This window comes from Penaeus chinensis, chromosome 40 (genome assembly GCF_019202785.1).
Source record: "Penaeus chinensis breed Huanghai No. 1 chromosome 40, ASM1920278v2, whole genome shotgun sequence".
NCBI classification, from domain to species: Eukaryota; Metazoa; Arthropoda; class Malacostraca; order Decapoda; family Penaeidae; genus Penaeus; species Penaeus chinensis.
In genome coordinates, this window is record NC_061858.1 from 24,974,613 (window position 1) to 24,992,112 (window position 17,500).

The window sequence follows — 17,500 nt, forward strand, 5'->3', positions numbered from 1 at the left end:
ACAGTAAAAAGGGAGATTTTAGTCTTTAGCTCAGCTGCCGAGTCACGTTAGTAATATGGGAGGCAAACACAGTGCGATAGTGTCATTAAGGTTTTACTTGTTACTCGTTAGGTCTTTAGTTTTCTGTGTTGTGTTTGTCTGTGTCTGTGTCTGTGTCTGTGTCTGTGCCTGTGCCTGTGCCTGTGCCTGTGCCTGTGCCTGTGTCTGTGCCTGTGCCTGTGCCTGTGCCTGTGCCTGTGCCTGTGCCTGTGCCTGTGTCTGTGTCTGTGTCTGTGTCTGTGTCTGCGTCTGCGTCTGTGTCTGTGTCTGTATCAGTATCTGTATCTGTATCTGTATATGTATTTGTATTTGTATTTGTATCTGTGTCTGTGACTGTCTCTGTGTCTGTGTCTGTGTTTGTCTCTGTCTCTGTCTCTGTCTCTCCCTCTCTCTCTCTCCCTCTCTCTCTTCATCTTTCTCTCCCTCTCTCTCTCCCTCTCCCTCTCCCTTATCTAAAAGAAATAAAGAAAAAGAAATAAAGACAAAAAAGAGAAAAAAACAATCTGTGGTACTGGAGGCAGAGCACGTTTTATAAACATTTATAATTAATATCGATGTTTGTTCAGAAAAGGCAAAATCACACGTTTATTTTCCCGTAGACTTAAATAATACTTTTTCTAACGCATTACTTCCGTCTTAAACACCGACCGTTTATTGCTCTCCTGCAAACAAAAGATCAAGAGGACGTATTTTTATCTTTGTCATTTTATATTCCTTGGATACGAAATAATACGAGGTTGAAATGGTGACAAAGATAACCAGATAAACGTAATTTCCTCTCGCTGCAAGGAGAACGAAGTGTGGGCGTGTTATAATATTGTTATAATATATACTATCATCATTAAGTTAGGGAAAATAGTATTGCTTATAATTTTCATATGGGGAAAAATGTGCTTGAATTCCTCATTGTTATATAAAGGGAGTGTGCGTGTAAAAAAATAATAATAATAAAATAAAATAAATCGTAGAACACATCATTCTTTAAGTTTATCTGAATAGGATATTCACCTAAAAGTTGGAAAATACTTGTTATTGTCTATCTTCAAGAAACGAAGCTGGAAATATGATATAATACATGGAGGAGTAATTCGAATAAAACAATCCCATTTAAATTCACCATGTAGACTTGGGAAACATCATGCACCACAAACTAAATGAATATAAGTTAAATAAATAAATACACCGCGAGAACCATTATTAAAACGAATAACAAGTGAACACAAACAAAAAAAAAAGAAGATAAAGGTATGGAAAAAAAAAAAAAAAAAAAAAAAAAAAAACGAGGAGAAAAAAGTAAGGAATCTCTCTAAAATTACCTCGCAGGAATTGATAACACGCTCACGGCGACGTCAGCGCCATCTGTCCGCCCCGCTCGCCCCGCCTCCTCGCTCCATTGCCCGAAGCAAATCAATCTCCTTTCTCCACCCTAATCTCTTTGGCTCTCTAGCTCATGCATTCAATCAGGTGACTTCGATCGGCGCGGATACTCTCTGATATATACCGAAAGGAGGCGAATAAGAAAAGAAAAAGGGGGCGGGGGAGGACTGGGAGTATGGCAACTCGGTCTCCTCTTCTTGGCGTGACTGAGTTTATTCTGTCGGTAGTATTGTTACGTTATTTATATTATTTGTAGTAAAATTGGTAGCGGTATTATTTTTGTCTTTATTATTATTACCGTCATCATAATAATGATTTTCATGTTTGTTTATTACCATTACAATCTACTTATATATATATATATATATATATATATATATATATTTGTTTTTATTATTATCATTTTTATTCTTAATGTCATCATTATTGTTAGTTATATCTAAAATATTGTTGTTATTGTTATCATTATTATTGTTACTACTTTCATCACCAGTTATAATTATCCTCATCATTATCATCTTCATTATCATTATTATTAGTATAAGTATTTGTATTAGTATCAGTATTATCATTATTATTATTATTGTCATTGTTACCATTATCACTGTCATTAGTATAAGTATTGGTATCGGCGTTAGTATTATCACCATTATCATTATCATTATAATTACTAACCTTAAGGCCCCACTAATGAAAGCCAAAGTTCTAGAGGGCAAGAATGGGAATCGGAATGCTTCGCGTAAGGAGAAAAGTCCGTCAGAGAAATCTTACCTGGTAAATCTGAAAGTATCTCTTATAATAAATTCCTTGTGGGGAAGGCCACTGATGGCGTGTCCATCATCGAGCTTGATAGATAGCGGAGGTGCGGTGTGACCCTCGGATCATCCCACACCGAGATGGTAGCCTGATTGTTGAGGATTCGTCACTGATGAGAGTGACCATTTGCGGGCGATACACGACATTTCCACATGTTCTCCTCACATACTGTTCAGTCAGTGCAAGGGAATTGTCTTTTCCTGTGACCTGATGAGGTATTCTGGGGGAAAGCTGTCAGAGGAACAAAATAATTTTAGGATAGTGGCAGTATCCCCTGATTTCTGCTTCGGCTCTCTCCCCTTCCCTATTCAAACCAAATCTAGCACAACCAGATTGGTCCAAGAGGGGAACTAGAACCTTGGAAAGATTCAAATTGATATCTTCCACAAGATTCCTAATTTTCCTAGCAAAGAATCGGCTGTCCTCAAGCGGGTTGAAAACCGATCTGGACGTAGGATCCTGGAATCTTTTGTGGTCTAGAGTAGTAAATTAGGTTCATGTAGTCCAAGTGTAATGAAAAAGGTGTTTCTCCACTTTCGGCATACAGGGACTCCACAGATGGAGACACTTTATGCAGTCCTTGAGGAAGTGCATAGGAGTCCTTGTTCTCAAGTGCACAGTTGGATTTCACTTTGCAGGTCATGGGAGCGATCATTTTTCAATACCTCTGGAGGTGAAGAGATGGTAACTTGAACATACAGACTGGAATCTTTTTATATAAGTTACAGTAATGTAGGGATGTGCAGGAATGACTCCAATGTGTTCAAGATGCTGTTGATCAATTTTTATCATGAATTTACCTTTACCAGCAGAAGCATCCATTCCCAAAAGTAGCAGTACCTCTGGTACCGTGGTGGTCTGGTGAATGCCAACAAGCTGTCAGAGCAAGAAAAGATGCACTAAGGCAGCTGAAACGACACCCCAGCAATGTGACCTTGATCCATTACAAAAGGTCCTGAGCCAAGGCCAGACAAGTGTTAAAGGAAGCTAGACAGATGTCATGGAGACAGTATGTCTCCTTTATTAACTCTGAGACCCCAATATCATGGGTATGGGACAAGGTGCGCAAGATTGCTGGAAAAAGCACATCTGTATCACCACCTCTCTGGAGATAGATGGTATAGTTCTCACAGACAAAAAAAAAAAAGATGTTGCAATTGAGCTAGCTCTATCCATGGAAGAGATCTCTAGGGCATCTTACTCTACCCCATTCCCCACCCCTCGGAATGAACAGGAACAATGCCCAATGTTGTTCTTCAATAGGACTGCAACAGAACCTCTATACAATCTGCTTCTCTAACACAGGGAAATGGATTCTGCTTTGCAGTTCTGCCGTAAGACTACCCCAGGAAGTGACAATATTCCATACCAAAAGATATCTCACTTATTGGAGAGTTCCCAAAGTTCCTGCTGCACCTATCAAATACGATATTTAAGAAGGGCACAGTACCATCAACATGGAAAGAAGTTATAATTATTCCAGTCCTCAAACTTGGAAAGAATGTTTCCATACTAGAGAATTACCGATCCTCACCAGCTGTATCTGTATGCTGATGGAGAAAATGGTAACATGGTAATCAACAACAGATGCCTTTGTGAGCATAGAAACTGCTCTACAGATTTCCTTCATACAGCGACGTCACATGTTAAAAGTCCTCTTTGACCTTGAAGAGGCTCACAATACTATGTAGCATGGCATACTCATGAAGCTGTATGGTATAGGTTCAAGGGGCGAATGACCTACCTTCATACAAAGTTTTCTTGCTTTTAAGAAGTTTAGCGTACAGGTAGGAGACAGCTTCTCTAACATGGAAGTTTGGCTGGAAGGGGTCCTACAAGGGAGTATCTTAAGTGTTGCTATAATTGACTTGAGGTCATTACAAGTGCTATCTCGTGTAGTCTGTATGTGGATGACTTCACACTGTACCACTCAGGAGAAAGCTTACTGGATGTGTAAGGACACATGCAGTAAATCAAGTTGTGCAGTGGGCAACATACCATGGGTTCAAATTCTCTCCAAGTAACCTCCGGGCTAGTACAGTGGTAATGCGCCAGCCTTTCATCCGTGGGGTCGGCGGTTCGCGCCCCGCCCAGTCGCGAGAAGTTGCAATTGTCGCCTGGGCACCACGGCGGGTAAGGACTTAGCTCAGCCGAGTCAGCACCATCTGACACACGGTTGCGAGTGGGCATTAGTCAACACAGGCCAGGCTCCCCTCATGGGCATAGCCCGGGCGAGGTTCAGCTTCGCATATTGGACTTATCCTTATCTCTCCAAGACTACGACTATGCATTTCCACAAAAGAAGAAAATTCTATCCTTCTCCCTATTTAGGAGCAAACCCATTGCATGAAGTACCTGGGTCTAATTTTTGACTCCAGGCTTATGTGGATGCCTGACATCAAACAGTTGAAAGTGAAAGCAACAAAAGCGCTTATTATTTAGCGGGTTCTTTTTCATCTATCTAGGGGTGCAGACCGCAAGATACATCGGTGTTTCTTCTTTAGCGGGTGCTTATGCACAGCAAACTTGCCTATAGATGTGAGGCTTATTCATCTGCAACTCCCATTATTTTCCTGATGTTGGACTCAATTCATGATGAAGCTCTCAGAATCTGTAGAGGGGTTTTCAGGTCTTCACCTGTACTTTAGTAGGAAATGAGGAATCTTGTTAAAGCTCTCAAATTGAATTACTCCAAGGTTCTAGCTGTTGAAAACTCCCCAGTTCCCCCTTTGGACCAATATAAATATAGTGAGTGCTTAAAGCAGTGAGCAGGACGAAAACTGCACTTGGCAGTCTTCCTTTGGTTACCTCCATCTTCACTGCATAGTGACATACCATCCTTACAGTAGTCAATTATACTAGAGATCTTAGGAACCATTCTGTTGTAATATAATGCAAAGCGCTACTCTCGTAGTGCTTTGCTGACAACCGAGCTTAAACTCATCACATCCAGAGGGGAGGGAGGGTTCAAGATTGGCTTGCACTGATGTCAGCACATAAGATAACTGTGTTGGGTCCCAGCGTATGCTAGTATCCATGGGAATGAGCGAGCTGATTTGAGGGCCAAGACAGTTGCTGCTCATCCCTGTGATGCTCGTTTTTCTTTCCCCCACATAGACTTGAAACACAGCATCAGAAGTTGCTCTTCCTGATAAATGGCAGTTGGGTGACAGCGTCCATCCCAATAACGTAGAAGTCGTGTAAAACAAGCAGAGAATTGGGCACACAAGATTGACTCGTGGGCTGATGATTAAAAATGGAGCACGCTGTGAGGGATGCCAAGAACCATCAACGGTTGCACATGTATTGGAAAGATGTGCAGCAGTCTCAAACCAAAAACATATGTACTTGTCTCTCCCATATACACTGAAAAATTTATCGGGGGGGGGGGGGGACATTGTGACGTAGGTCTTATTAATTTCCGAAGGGATAATATATTTAACAAAATTATGCACAATATTTATGTAATTATTATATACTCTCAAAACATAACATTGTGCTTGGATTGTGTTTTTTGTTTCTTTCTTTTTTCTTTTGATTTTTTTGACTTATAAGAGAGATCATTTATTGACAGATTTTAAAAAGTTTTGATTATTATAACACTTTAATCCCACAAAGTATTATCCGCTCTCGACCTTACCTGTTAACACGGCAAACAATTTTAAAGAATCAGTCAATCAATCGAGCTCGGGGCATCGATGCAGAGACTAGTTGTCATTTTTTTTTTTTTTTTTTTAACTTACAGTTCTTGATTTCGTTTTCCTTCTGTTTGCAAAATCCCTTTATGACGTCAGTTTAATCCCGGCCTGAAAATAAACTCATAAATCATAAAAATACTGGAACGAGAACAGCAAAGTGTAATTAGTAGCCTGTAGGAAAGAGTGTAATGTTGCAAACGACTGCAGTTCACGCAAACACGTCAATGGAAAGAGGTTAAAAGAAAATATTTTGGTTTATTTTCATTAGAATTATTGCTTTCCTTTTTACTGTTTTATTGCGGTGGTGTTAATACTGATGCTAAGTTTAGTACTGTTCCTTACAAGAATAGCGTCGTTATTGTTGACATTTTATTGCTGTTTTTATTATCATTATATTCATCATCATAATGACTATTATTATTTGTATTATTATTGTCATTGTTCTTTATTATTGTCATTATTATAATCATTCGTATTGTAAACATTATCATCATTTTTGTTCCTATTATCATTACTATCATTACTCCTATTACTATAATCTTTATCTTTGCTCTATTATCATTATCATTATTATTATTCATATTAGTAGTAGAAGTAATAGTAGTAATAGTATCATTGTTGTTACTATTATCAATATGATTATACTTCATTATCTTCATCATAAGTATTAATATTACTATCATTAATTAATACCATTATATGTAATTTTGTTATTACTATCATTGTCGCTTTACTGCTATTATTACTACTGTTTCAATCATTATTTCTTTACTTTTTACACAGTACCTTTAGTGTTCGTAGTGTTCAGTAAGTGTTTTTATTCTCCTAATCTTCACAGAATTCTTGTGGCGCCCTGCAAGGTATATTTCTGAGTTAACTGTGTAATTTTATCGACACCAATATTTTTCAGGTAGACCCTCTTAGAACCAATCAGTTTTGGGAACTATCCTTAATACTTCTTATAGCTTTTGCAGTCATCCCTTTAGATTGTATTTCTCTATCATTTCAACTTTTTGTTTTGGAACTCTTCGGTCACCTGTAATTGCAGTATCAAGTTATAATGTAAATGTATTTTTTGTCATGTGCAACTACATCTGGTCTCCTTACTTGAATTTCGTCTCTATAGCCTACTAAATGCAGTCTTCAAAACCTCTCTTTAACTCCTGGTTTTATCTTTGATGTAATGTTTCCATTATACATTTGGCATATAAATTCCAGTGTAATGCTCTTGCTGCGCAGTCTTATATTCTCTTGTATTTTTTTACGGGTAAGTTTTGCATAACCGTTGACATGATTAATAATATCCCCAAACTCGTTCTCAATGGCTAGGTTAGGGCAGCGCTTATCAGATTCTCTAATTCTTACTTGAGTTTTCCTTCTCTTGGCCACCTCCACGCTTCTGAGTCACTGAAATCCTTCGTTTGTCAAAAGACCTAACCATGCTATGCTTACTTTTTCACTCCTAATTTTCTAACCTCCACGTGTTTGTTTGTTTGTTTGTTACTCTTTACCCTCTTTCTTTTCTAGGTAGATACAGTCTTGCCATACTACGTCGTATCTCCGAAATCCATGACACTTTGATACCTTTTCTTGATACAAAGAGATACACTCTGGCGCGCGATACTCTTCTAATATGCTTCACATATGTCATATTTATATTTTTGTTATTAATAACGAATCATGTCGTATGTTTCTTGAAATAGTTTTCATAGACAATGATGCAAAGAATGTTTGCATATGTTTTCAGCAGACACCAAACACATGTTCAATATATATAATTAAGTAGGTTATGACGGTCGCCGAAACGACATGGCAAGAGTTTTCATCGTATCCGAGGGCGGTGTCTTGAGTTCACTCGCGGGGGATACGATATACAAAACCTCAAGTAACATACCTCCACATCTTATATGAAGAACAGTGGATGTACCAAGAAAAAGAAGAAGAAAAAGTAGCTTGTCGGAATCTGAAATATACAGTTGAAAGTTTCCACAGGCTTGCGAAGCGAACAAGGGTTTGTAAATAAACAACATGACCTCGCAGAGTAGTCAGGCATTTTTTCCATGTTATTTGAAGCTTCTTCTAGTCGAAAAATCATATCAGCAAATTAAGTAATTTAATTCTTTTTTTTTTTTAATCGATTTATGTGAAATAAAGATTTTTTCTTCTTTATATTTGTATACCAGGGAAAACTTCGATGATCCCTTGTTTTGTACCAAACTATTAAGTGTTCGGAGTATTTCTACCTATTTTTCTGTTACCATGTTTACTAAATTAAGTATTAGGCATTTTGATTATGTTAACTCATCGCTACTTTTCCTCTTGTTATCAAAGCTTATATCGCGCCCTCTCTGAGAACCACTCAAATATTTTATCCAGATGGGCACTATCTGTTATTTCCTAGGTGTGGTTTCTCCAAAATTTACCTTTAGAACACACACCATAAAAGAGGATTAATCATACAGGGTATTATGATCTAATTTCAACCTTGGAGGTAACTGAGAGAAGGGGTAATATCAAAACACTTAATAAGCTTACAAATTTTAGTTGACATTATAAATCTTAAATCATTACACTTTTACAACAATATAAACATACTTTTACCAAAATATTCAGCTACTCCAACTTGTCACTAGTTGGTCTTCTCAGCTGTCTTCTTTTCTTTTCATCCATCTCCTGGGCTCCCAAGAGATATTTTCTTTCCTATTATTGTGCACAGCACCAGGAACCAATAAATCCCAATCTTCAGCAAAACCATTAAAAAAACTAAAAATATAAACTAAAAAAAATAAACTAAACAATAAACAAAAAAATAAACATTATAATAAACAATAAACAAAACAATAAACCCATTCCTAGAAAAGAAACAATATTCTAGTTTAGGAATGATAAAACAATATAAAGTTATAAATCTAAATAAGTCATTTCTTAAAAGAACAAAATATATATTGCAAACAAACAAACTACGTATAGCATTTATGTTATTATACATGATCTGAGTAATTGTATGCACATTCTAGTAAATTTTGACTAAACATCATTTCAATAGTATACAATTATAAATGTTAAGAACACTTACGCTTTGAATGGGTTTTAAATTCTTAATAATAATGAGAGACACATCTGGATGTTGTTCAGTGCCAGGTGCCAGCCTCCAGCTGTGAAGAAGACATACTATTTATCTCTAATTTATAGTTTGATCTTCAATATTTACTTTCCTTTTGTTCTATAAATCAAATATATAGTATCTTATGACTTTATTAATTATATAATTACAGTTGAACATTCTTTCTTACCTCGGATATTTCATGATAATCTAAAAGACTTTCAGGCTGTTGTATGGCACTCTTCTCTGATCTCTTTCTCTCTCTCTCTCTATGGTTATAGCAATAGTATCAGGCTTTAGTACTGTATATATTTCAAAATTTAAAGTCTACTCAGATCACATATAGTACAAACATATAGTTCTTCTTAACCTATACATGCATAATTTTCAGAACTTAAATGAATTTACTCAATAACAAAGATAGTACACATGGTTTTCTTAATCAAAATATCAATTATACAACCTTAATTTAACGGTACTATTGACATATAACAGTGTACCCTTTAAATAAAGAAAATGTATGGTGTGGTAAACAAAAAAACATTACTTTGTAGGGTAGACTATTATACTTTACAATTTCCCAATCTTAATAAAAAAGATAATATAGAAATATATGAACTTTATATAAAACTATTAAAATAAAGCGTCATCTTTCTATAAAATAATTAAGTACTTTTATCTTACATAGCTACAGAAAAGAAAAACTGAGGTATATATGAGTAATGCATATGCATAAAGACCAAGTAAGGTATATACAGGGTGGTTTCAAGACGAATTTTTGGGTCATTCTAACTTCACATCCCTTGTGCTCATTACAAGCTTAGCATTTTTTTTTTTTTTTTTTTTTTTTTTTTTTTTTTATCCCGAACTTTATTCCAGTATTAGGACTGATAGACTGGTTCAGCACAGTAGGCCAGTACTCATCCTTGGTACACAGTTTAACACCATCCATTAATATCCATTTATTTATAAGTTTATAATGAATATTTATTTGTATTATAAATAAGAAGATAGTTTATATTCATATTGTGAAGTAGATTCAAGGGGACCATGACCATTTATTTACAACAGTTTCTTGAAAAACACCTTCTTCAGGAGTGTGTTGCAGTCATATAACTTAAACGTGGTAATGTTCTTCTGTGGTTGCTTCACGTCTTATATTGATATTATTATCATTATCATTATCACTATCATTATTATTATTATTATTATTATTGTTATTGTTATTATTACAGTATTAAATGAATCCTCATTTGTTCCTCGACCCTCTTCCTTACAGCCTTTTCCGTTCTTCGGGGAAAAGGTTCCCTCCTGCTTCAGTGATCATGTTTGTGAATGTTTTCCATTACATAAGAAGACAAGTTATCGGATGATATTTGTTCGGTAGGATCTTTCTTTGGTCATCCAAGTAGGTAAAAATATCCTGCAAAAAGACGTTCTTGCACTTCGCGAACAATTATCGCATGTAGACAGGAGGAATTTTTAATACCAAAGGCCATGGATAAGATCTGGAGCAGGTGATTTACAATTCGGTGTACTGAACGACACCGCATTATGTTTCTTCGCTGTGAGAACGAAATTTTCTCTGCGGTCAAACTTGATCTCTTCTCTCAGTGATTTTAGTTATTCTGTGTCCCTTTGGTGCCCTACCGGTTGATTCTGTATCTTTTCCCATAATTTTATCGTGCAATGTTTCGCTGACATTACGTTTACCTAAGCTGTGTCATTGAGTTCATTGAAGAATCTCTAATTTTGTCAATATTGTTCTACCCGTATCCGCTTAAACTACACTTTAGCTGACAACCATTCGATGCTTCCGTTCCTCACTCACTTTCACTAAACTCTATTATTCCAACCATTATCTTTACAACTCCTCTTCAAACCTGCACTTCTTTATCCTTGTTAACACTTCAACTTTACTCGCGTCTTTTCTCATTTGCTGAAGTGTCTGCTCCACTCTCCGTTTTCTAACACACCGCTCCTGTTTGTTTCTCCGCCCCTTGCATTATGCCAGCGTTTTCCTGTCGCAAATAATTTATGTGTTGCATCTTCGTTTTCGGTCATTTTCTGGTCTTCTGTCTTTAGTCTCATTATTTTTGTTTTTGTTTTTGTTGTTTTGTTATTGTTTTCATTTTTGTAACTGGTATCTTTATTGTCATTGTTTTCGTTGTTGTATTTTTAATTTTATCATTGCCATTATTATTATTGTTATTATTATTGTTATAATTATTATAACTATTAACATTCTTTAATCTATTTTATTATATAATATTTTTTTTATTATCACTATTATTATACTATTATCATTATCATTATTATTACTAATAGCATATCAACAGCATCATTATCATTATTTTTATTATTATATTTACTATTATTATTATCATTATTATTATTATTATTATTATTATTGTTATTATTATTATTATTATTATTATTATTATTATTATTATTATTATTATTATTATTATTTTTAGCTTTACCCTCATGACTATTACCATTAACAATGTCTTTATAAATAACATTATCATTATCATCATTCCCACGGATTTTAACTACTGCACAAACATTATCACTCAAGAAATATAAATAACGAAAATTAACCACAAAAACTACGAAAATTTACAAAAAACGACAATAAACAGAAACAACAATAAACAACAAAAACAATAAACAAAAACAACGACAATAAACAAGAAAATTACAATAAACAACAAAAAACGACAATAAACAAGAAAAGGACAATAAACAACAAAAAACGACAAGCCAGAAAACGACAGTAAACAAGAAAATGACAAACAACAACAAAAACAAGCAAGAAAACGACAATAAACAACAACAACAACAACAACAAAACAAGAACCACAGCAACAAGACCCAACTAGGAACGAATTTTCGCCGAAAAGACAGTGACCTCTGGAGCCCTTTTGCGTAAGCCACTCCGAGCAGACCGCAGCTGCAGGCATTGATTTATTACTCGAGGGCGGCGTTCTTCTGCGATACAAATGAGCGAGGAGGAGGTAGAAGACAAGGAGGAGGAGGAGGAGGAGGAGGAGGAGGGGAGGAAAAGGAGAGAAGGAAGAGGAGGAAGAGGAGGAGGAGGAGGACGGGCAAGAGAAAGAGGAGCACGAAGAGGAGGAAGCATAAAAAATATGCATGGTTATATATATATATATATATATATAGAGAGAGAGAGAGAGAGAGAGAGAGAGAGAGAGAGAGAGAGCAGGGTGAGGAGTAAGAGAAGATGACAAGGAGGAAATAGAGGAGTAGAAATAGGAAAGGGGAAGGAGATAGAATGGAAAAAGAATAAAAATCGATGAGGAGGAGAAGGAAAAAGGGAACGGATGGCGAAGAGAGGGAGAAGGAGAAAAAGGAGTGAGAAAGAGATAATTAGGCGAGAGACGATCATAAAGCGAAGGAAAGGAAGAACAAAAGGGAGGAGAAGTAGGAAGAGGAAGATCTATCGTCTCTGCTTCCACCTTGATCTTAGGTAATCAATTTTCTTTTATATTTTTATATACTTTTTTTTACCCCCTCCCCCTTCTTTGTCTGCTCGTTTCACGCTGTACTTGATTTAGGGGAAATAAATGCTACTTCTGGTTGGCTGGCTCCTTTGTATAGCAACGAGGGGAAGGGGGGGGGGGGAGTATCTGTTGTAGGCTGTCTGTTGTCTTCCTTATTATCTTCTAATGAGACGAATTGTTAGTTGTTGTTTTGAGTATGTATGTATAGATAAACAAACGTATTTATATAGGCCTACATGTGTGTGTTTGTGTGGTGTGTTTTGTATGGTGTGTGAGAGAGAAAGAGAGAGAGAGAGAGAGAGAGAGAGAGAGAGAGAGAGAGAGGGAGGGAGAGAGAGAGAGAGAGAGAGAGAGAGAGAGAGAGAGAGAGAGAGAGAGAGAGAGAGAGAGACAGAGAGAGAGGGGAGGGGGACAGAGATAAGAGAGAGAGAGAGAAATAGAGAGAGAGAGAGAGAGGGAGGGAGGGAGGGAGAGAGAGAGAGAGAAAGAGAGAGAGAGAGAGAGAGAGGGAGGGAGAGAGAGAGAGAGAGAGAGAGAGAGAGAGTACATGAGAAGTCGACGAATTTAATTTTTTTTTTTTCACTACCTTGCTTGCGTGACTGGTTGTTCAGGATATTGCAAAAGACACACTGCTGATTTTTTTTTTTTCTCTCTCTCTCTCATTCTTTTCCTTCTTCCTTCTTCCATAATGATCTAAAACTGTGATATCTATAATTTTTATACTTTCCGAGACCTGTGTGTTTCAAAAAGTTCCTGCGTTCTGATGTTTGAATCACTTCCTTACTGACATAACATTATCAGCCAATATAACATGTACCACTGATATCTACCCTTTACGCCCGTCCTTTCAGTACTAATACCTCTTTGTTTATTAGAAAGGCTACAAGTATAACAACGTAGAGAAGAACACATAATCATAATCGTGCGTCTTCATGTTCGTTCTGTCCTTCACTACTTCGCTAACCATGATAATATTTATGGTTATGATGGTTATGATGATAATAATAATAATAAGGATAAGGATAATAAAGGATGATGATGATGATGAAAATAATAGTAATGACAATAGCTAGTCTATCACATGTTAATTTGCACTGTTTATTTTATATCGCAAGACATTTGCATGATGTTATATGCATTGCCTTTTAAATACGACTACTACTAATTTTCTTAATGGTGATTCTATCAATGATGACAATAATAAAGATAATTACAGTAACGATAATAATGGTAATGATAATAATAACCCATTCGGTACTGATGACAAGAATACATGTCATAGCTCCTGTAATATAAGTTCATTTATTGTCTTTACACATAGATGGCTCTACAAGTGTTTAGTCACTAAGGAGTCAGTTATTAGTCCTACCTATTCTCTGAATACCCTTTTCCTTGATTTTTGGAAAGTGCCATTTGTATAATTGTATTATTCCAAGGTTATAATAACAATTTGATAATCATAATATCAATAAGAATAACGACAGTATCGATATCAGTGGTATTAGAAAGAAAAACACATTTTTCCGCACCTTCAAGGCACAGGGGAATCAGGTGCGGTCACTGGAACCCACCGATAGACTCCTTGTTAAAAAAAAGGGGACACTACATAAATCTATGGTGATTTGGATTATGATAATAATAATGATAATAATAATAATAATAATAACAATAAAATAATAATATTATTAATGATAATCATAATAGTAATAATAATAATAACAATGGTAATGCTGGTAATAATGGTAATGATGATAATGATGATGAAGATGATAATGATAATAATAATGATAATGATAATAATGATAATAGTGAAAATAATAAGAATAACAATAGCAATGGAATTATAAAAAAAAATATATAAGCCCTCTATTATTACCCTCAAAATGATAATACTAAAAATAATAATAATAATAATAATAGTAATAATTGTAATGATAATATCAATAATGATAGTGATAATAGTGCTAATGGTAATAGTGAACATAGTAATAATAATAACAATAATAACTATAATAATAATAATAACAGTAATAACCATAATAATAATAATAACAATGATATCTGTAACAATAACAACAATAATAACTATAATAATAATAACAAGGATAACTATAATAATAATAATAACAATAGCAATCGAATTATTTTAAAAATTTAATCCCTCTAATATTAGCCTCAAAACGCATCTGAGTATTATGTAGTATCATAAAAGAAAAGAAATGAACACTTAATTTCTTATGACGTTGAACCCCCCTACTTTCACGAAATAAAAACGGTTTCTGTTATTACGCTCTTGGCAGGTCGCATACGGTAAGGCGATTTTTATACATAAGTCACCCCTCGGATCCGTCGGCCTATCGCAATAGAAAATGATGCAATTTCTACGTAAGGGGGAGATCTAAAGAAAATAACAAAGTCAGCTTTTGTGGTTTTCAGGAACAGGTAAGTATTATCTTTTAGGTTTAAGTGAATATGCACCGTCTTCATAATTCACATATACGTGTGTATCTATATATAATAATTGATATTGGACGCAACACACACACACACACACACACACACACACACACACACACACACACACACACACACACACACACACACACACACACACACACACACACACACACACACACAAACACTTACATACACACATGTACACTTTCTTAATCAACAATCACGGTGAAAAATAACACTCGATATATTTCAGTTAGAGATTAATATTTCTTTCAATCATTACGCAGTTCGTGGTTTAAAATTCACTCTACAAGGCAAGAATTTCCTATCAATCATTGACGTCGCCGATACCTGATTAAAATTTCCAACGAAATGTGGCATTGACTTAGGATGCAATATCTTCAAAATCCTCCTGTAACACTATGGTATAACCTCACAGACTCAAGAATATCAATGGATTTGCTGATATATCACAAGTCCGACAAGTAAATGCCTGTGATCAGTGTTGTGTGAGATCCAGCTGCGTGAACATGGAGCTAGCACGCGGTGGATACGAAAATATATAAAACTTCAAGCATCCACAAAAGATGTAGAGAGTAAAAGAAAAAAATAACTAAAAAAACTAAATGGTTTCTGTGAATTTAAAGATTACATTTGAAAGTTTCCACAGCCTTGTGAAGAGAAGACTGGTGTTTAGAGACACAATACGAGCTGTAATGTTGCCGGAAACTTTTTTTTTTTTTTCCAATTTTATTTGAAGCTTCCATAATGTTTTGTTTCAAATTAAATCTATGCCAGAATACCAAATAGTTTCATGTTTGTTTTTTTGTTGTTGTTTAGTGGTTTATGTGAAATAGACACAAAATACGTCATTACTAACTAAACTATTATACCTTTAGCGACTACGAACGTAAATTAAATAGCATATCAAAGTTTAAGGGCTTTCGAGGCGCTAATAAAAGGGCCCTTACGTTTAAGATAAAGGTAATAAGATTTCAACACTGATTTTGGGGAAAAAAAAAAAAAAGACTGAGTCTAGCAACATAGAGAAAAAGAATGCAAAACGGATAAAAAGAAAATAGAGTCCGAGGAAATAATTTCAAAAGAGAAATTGCTCCTTTCCTCTCTTTTTCTGTACTTCAGGATGTGTGAAGGAAAATACCTAAAGCCGATTTGCAGAACAAAAACAAAAAAATCGCTTTGCAGTTATAAAATATTTCCACCTTATGGAAGTAAGTAGGAAATGCGGAAAGCACAGAAAAAAAAAAGAAAAAAAAACGACAAAAAGCGCAAAGAAATGAAAATAGATCCGAAAAATATATATATACGTGTATGTGTGTGTGTGTGTACATGTAACCATAAAAGGAAATGTGTCGTTGTGTTTAAGGCGAATATTACCGTAATTATTATTATTATTATTATTATTATTATTATTATTATCATTATTACTATTATTATTTTACCTTTTCATTTCTTCTCTTTTTTTCTATTTTTCTTTTCCTGGTTCTTGCCGCTTCTTCCTCTCTCTCCTGTTTCTTTAAGATGGTATTTACTGGATTTGTGACGGCGCAAGTCTGCTCCTTGCGTGTTCTTGAGGAACGAATTGAAATTGGATATTTTTATATCCCGTCGATAGATAGACAGATAGATATGTGTGTGTGTGTGTGTGTGCTTTCCACAACTGCAGACAACACTCTCTCAGGATTAAATAAAAAAAATACAAGTAAACTACATTACTTAAATGGAATCTTTCAAATGCGAATTTACTGATAGCATTTAAGTAGAAGTTCTTCCCACTTTTTAAAAGTTTTCTTTCAGTAACAAATCTGCATAAAGAGAGAAATGATAATAAAGAACGAATCTAATAATAAAAAATAAAAAAATGAAATAAAACAGAATAAAATAAATAAATACAAATTAAAAATAAACCATTGTCCTTTCATATTACAGTTTATTAATACCCTTTCAGTTATGTGATAATGTATCCATTTATCCAAGTTTGTTTATTCTTATTAAGTCATTTCGTTAACTCTCTCGCTAATTCATTTCATATTGTTTATGCACACTCATTCACTTAAAAGCACTAATATCTATTCATACCATATTCATATTACAAGCACCAGTGTTGGAGAGCAGTTAACCTAAATTATACATCAGCGGGTTATTCGATGAAATAATTAATCAGATACAGTGGAAAAGCCGATGAATTATTCACTGATACATTTTTAACACGCGGCAAAAGTAGGGAATCGAGGGAATGAAAAAAAAAAAAAAAAAAAAAAAAAAAAAAACATTTTGCATTGGGGAAATTTCCGTTCGTCAATTCCTCCTTTCCTTGTTCTTTATCGTGTTCTCCGAGAAGCATAATTATAATAAAGTGAAAAAAAAAAGAAAACTACGTGGTATTTTATGTCAAGTTTATTATCAAATATTCCAAGCATGAGATAGTCTTATACACGAGACACGGCCTATAAAGGGGATTC